This window comes from Myotis lucifugus, unplaced genomic scaffold (assembly GCF_000147115.1).
Source record: "Myotis lucifugus unplaced genomic scaffold, Myoluc2.0 scaffold_413, whole genome shotgun sequence".
Lineage (NCBI taxonomy): Eukaryota > Metazoa > Chordata > Mammalia > Chiroptera > Vespertilionidae > Myotis > Myotis lucifugus.
Window position 1 is genome coordinate 343,665 of NW_005871461.1, and position 5,085 is coordinate 348,749.

Consider the following 5,085-nt stretch of genomic DNA (forward strand, 5'->3'; position numbering starts at 1 on the left):
CCCCCAAGAATTGTCAGTCCACTCCCTTTCTATGCCCTGATTCTATTATATTCACCAGTTTATTCTGTTCATCAGATTATTTATTCACTTGATTTTTAGATTCACTTGTTGATAGATGTATATTTGTTGTTCATAATTTGTATCTTTACCTTTTTCTTCTTCTTCTTCCTCTTCTTAAAGGATACCTTTCAGCATTTCATATAATACTGGTTTGGTGGTGATGAACTCCTTTAGCTTTTCCTTATCTGTGAAGCCATGAGCTGCTTCTAAACCCTGCTCCCTCCACAGCCCTTCACCAAGCCCTTCTCCCTTCCAAGTCCAGTTCGGGGTTAATACTGGCAGCTAATGTGGCAAATACTGATTAAGCGCTTACTATGTATCTTATGCGGAGTTACATTCTTCAACCTAATTACCAAAACAGCCTTGCGGGGTCGCTATAATTTGTTCCATTTTACAGATGAAGAAATCAAGCATCAGAGGGACCTAGTGATTTGCTTAAGGTCACATAGCTCGTGTTTGGCAGAGGTTGGATGCAACCCCACTGCAGTCCAATTTCTCAATAGAACCTCCCCTCCTCCACCTCCAAGGCCTCGTGTGTTTATTTTGTTCTTTCTGATTCTGGATCAGCCCTCTTCCCCAACCCACAGCTCCCCACACCCTAATCTTATGCCTTGGAAACCTCCGGCTCCCAGTCCCCTTCCTCAGGAGAGGCCGTTCAGATACGCAGGCCTGACGGGCTTCACGTCCTAGGCCCATTGCCTGACCCAAACCCCTTGCATCCTGCCTTAGCCATTTGGCGCTCCTGGCGCAGGAGACACAGCCGCACTAGGGTCCCAGCTGGCCTCCCAGCAGCCCTGGCTGCCCTGTGGACCCCTCCTTCCCTTTCCCAGCACAGTCTGTGGCGGTGGAAACCTCCGAATTAACCAATAAATCAGTTTCAGTGGCTGCAGAGCCAACCACTTCCCTCCCTCCCTCACCGCTTGCCAATAAGCTTGATCAGCTCCGGCTGGGGCTTGAGACCTTTCGGCCTCTGTGTCTCCCCAGCACACCTTCTGGCTGCTGGGCACTCTGGGAGGGCCCCTCCCTGACCATGGGCAGCTGTTGAGTCCTGGTCACTGCCTGCCACCTGCCACCTGCCACCTGCCACCAGCCCAGGGGTCAGAGTGGCAGCCACCCTTCACGGGGGGAGGCAAAGACCCAGCTGGGGGAGCAGCTGCTGCAACGGCCCGGCACTGGGCCTGACACCTGGTCCCTGCTCTTCCTCCCACGTCTCTGCCGAGGTTTCCACAGCCTCAGGCCACAGCAGTGGGAGTGGGTCCTGCAGGGCAGCACCAGCATGGCCCGTGTCTCCCTGTGGCCTCCACGGGCTCATCGGGCCTTGTGCCAGCCTGGGCAGGCGAGGAACATTACCTCCATCTTCAGAAGCAGACGCCGAGGCTCAAGAAGGTGAGGTAGCCTGACTGGAGCCAAGTAGCAAATTTGGGGCCACGGGGATGGCTCTCACAGCGGCCAGGCAGCAGCGGGAAACATCTGCGCGCATCTGACAGTTCGCTGCTCCGCCATGGTGAGTGCCTGCAAAGGAAAGAAGGGAGGAACCTCCCAGCTGGGCTGCTGATCCACACCCACCTCTCAGGCACGGACAGATGACCGACTGGAGATGACCGACTGGGAACGGCTCCATCTAGGACGGGCAGGCGACAAGCTCTCCCAGCCGGAGAGCCACAGGGTCAGAGTCTGAACCTGCATAAAACCCCTGGCCCCGGGGAGGGGTTGCTCAGTGGAAACCCTCCACAGTGGCCTGGTCTCTCCTCAACTGTCAGGCAGCCAGGCCTCTGGCTGGACTTTGAGGCCTCCTACATTTAAAAATTTTTAAATTGATATTTAGAGAGAGGAAGGCAGGGAAAGAGAGAGAGAGAGAGAAACATTGATCTGGGAGAGAAACATGCCCCCACTGGGATGGAACCCGGAACCTGGGTATGTGCCCTGACTAGGAATCCAACTAACTGAGCCACCCGGCCAGGGCAAGGCCTCCTGCTTCCGAAGTAGGTCTCTTTGGCCCCTGGAGCCAAATAACGAAGCCAGAGGCCCTGATTCATGGAGGGCAGCGCAGCCTGGCCCAGTGCGGGCACACACAGATATTTGATACACGAGGTCAGGGATGCCAGGGAAAGAAAGACATGGCCTGTCCCTCCTTCCTTTATCCCCCAAACATGTGAGTGCCTGCCCTAAGCTAGGCCTTTTGGGGAAGACAGGGATGGCATGAGTCTGACTTGGTCTCTCCCTTCCAGGCGCCAAAAACCCAAAGAAGGAAGGACAGCACCGTGGGAGGGGCTGTAAGAGAGCACAGACAGTCCGGACAGGCACAGAGGCCATCCCGCCTTCCCGGGCAATCCAAGCAGGAATCCCAGGGAAGGTGGCAATTAACATGTGGAGGGCTGGCACGGCCATGGCATACCCATGCCAGCTCAGCCTGGTTCAGTGACCCTGAGTGGGGGCGATGAAAGGCTTAGAAAAGACAGACAAGAGAATGAAAGCTGGGTCTCGGTGGGACGCTGCTCCTCTGATGAACAGCGCCCATGCCCACAAGCCATGTCTTTACTTTTTTATTTTTTTAAATATATTTTATTGATTTTTTTACAGAGAGGAAGAGAGAGGGATAGAGAGTTAGAAACATCAGTGAGAAACATCGATCAGCTGCCTCCTGCACACCCCCTACTGGGGATGTGCCCGCAACCAAGGTACATGCCCTTGACCAGAATCGAACCTGGGACCCTTCAGTCTGCAGGCCGATGCTCTATCCACTGAGCCAACCTGGTTAGGGCTTGTGTCTTTATTTTATAGCAGATGCCACGAGGCAAAGTAAGGGCGTGATCAAGTTGTTACAACATTCTTGTGGGTTTCAATCCTACTCAACTACACGCACCTGAACTCTATCACTCAGGCACGTGGGGCCACGTGTTCGGACCACAGGTTCACGCTTACAGCTACAGCTGTTGGCTATAATTGTGCTGGGAAGGCTCTGCCCTCCAAGCTGGGACTTGCACGTGGCAATGAGAGGACTGTGCCGTCTCCTCAGTCCAAGGCTTGAACCTGTCCAAAACACTGTAGCGGCGCCCCACATTAGTATGCACTTTTCTGGAAAAAGGTGGGAAGGGCCTGCAAGGTGGAGCGACAGCCTGTGCCAGGGCAGAGTGCAGGTAGGAGCAATAAGCGGGCTCGAGCCACTGAAGCCAGGCGGGTGGGGGCCAGGGAGGCCGGGTGGGGTTGCAGTGAGATCAGGAGGGCCTCCCAGGCCAGCTGGCGCACAGGAACTTTCTCCAGGCAGGCGGTGTCACCATGGCAGGTTTCAGGAGGGGCGGGACCCATCAGACATGTGGTCAGAGAGCCCCAGGGTCACAGGGTAGGGGCTGGCTGTCCAGAGGCTGCCCTGTGAGCCCTTAGCCAGGAAAGCTGCCGCCAAGGGCCTGGCCGGGGCTGGGAAACGAGCTTTGCTATGGCTTTGGCAGGACGATTGATGGCCTGCTGCTGGGCTCGGGCTCGGCCCCAGAGGCGCCCCCGTCTGCGTCAGGGGGCTAATGAAATGCTTGGAAGAGCAGATGGCCTTGATACAGCAGGTGCTTGAATAACGTCATTTCGTTCAATGTCGTTGCGTTGTAACATTGAGGAGATGCCATGGGAACTTGACGCCAGTTTATATCAATTAGCCTGTAATAAAACTGGTTTTGTTAGATGTCATTCTGCTTAAAGTCACGGAACCTATGGACGATGTTAAGTGAGAAGTTACTGAACTTTGGTTAGGAGAGCGAGGTGAGTCCTGCAGGGCCTGAGGCAGGCAGCAGGGGCTGGAGGAGAGGCTGGGTGAGCCCTGGCTGCTGCCCCAGGGCCCAGGAGAAGCCACCTGACCGGAGACAGTGCAAGGTCTCAGCCTGGGCCTCGGGCGGCCTGGGGGCCTGCGAAGGAACCCCTATTAGTTGGAGGGAGATTTAAACTCTGCATCCCTTTCACCCTCCTACTTGTGCAAACCTCTTAGGGATGGGCCTGTAACATCCATGTATGAGCGCTTACAGTGGTTCTCAACCTTCTGGCCCTTTAAATACAGTTCCTCATGTGGTGACCCAACCATAACATTATTTTCGTTGCTACTTCATAACTGTAATGTTGCTACTGTTATGAATCGTAATGTAAATATCTGATATGCAGGATGATGGTCTTAGGCGACCCCTGTGAAAGGGTCGTTCGACCGCCAAAGGGGTCGCGACCCACAGGTTGAGAACCGCTGGCTTAGGAGGACAGGGTTCTTTGCAGTAAAGAAAGACGGAGGCACAGGGGATTGTGGGAGTCCAGGGGAGGGCCCTAGCCAGCATGGAGAGGCAGAGAAGACTCCCTGGAGGAGCTGATGTCCAGCCAAGTCCTGAAGGGGGAGTTAATTAGGGAGGACGGGGAAGAGGGAGAGAGAAGACCATGAGCATGGCTGCTGAGTCAGGCACCGCATGGCGTGCTCAGGGCCTGGAACGGGGCACATGGGAGCCCAGTCAGAGGTAGGGGCAGGCACAAAGGGTCCTGTAAATTCTTCTCTGAAACCGAGACTGTACTTTGTGTTGAGAACAATGGTGAGCCACTGAAAGGTGTTTTTTTGTTTTTGTTTTTTCTCTTTTCTTAATCCTCACCAAACGATATGTTTTTTTAAAATTGATTTTTAGAGAGAGAGAGAGAAACATCAATCAGTTGCCTCTCCTATGTGCCTCAACTGGGGATTGAACTCCCAACCTAAGTATGTGCCCTGACTGGAATTGAACTCACAACATTTTGTTGTGTGGGACGACGCTTCAACCAACTGAGCCACCCCGCCAGGGCGAGCCCCTGAAAGGTTTTTACTAAGAGAATGACCGGATCGGATTTACTCTTTAGGGAACTCTGGCTGCCAGGCAGGCTTTCCTGGGGAGGAAGTGCAGGGAGGGCAGTTAGGAGGCTGGAGTGAGAACCCAGAGATGACCATATCTAAGACGTTGGCAGTGGGTGGGAGACATGGGGAGACAGGACAGCCCCTTACCACAGTGATGGCGAACCTATGACACGCGTGTCAGA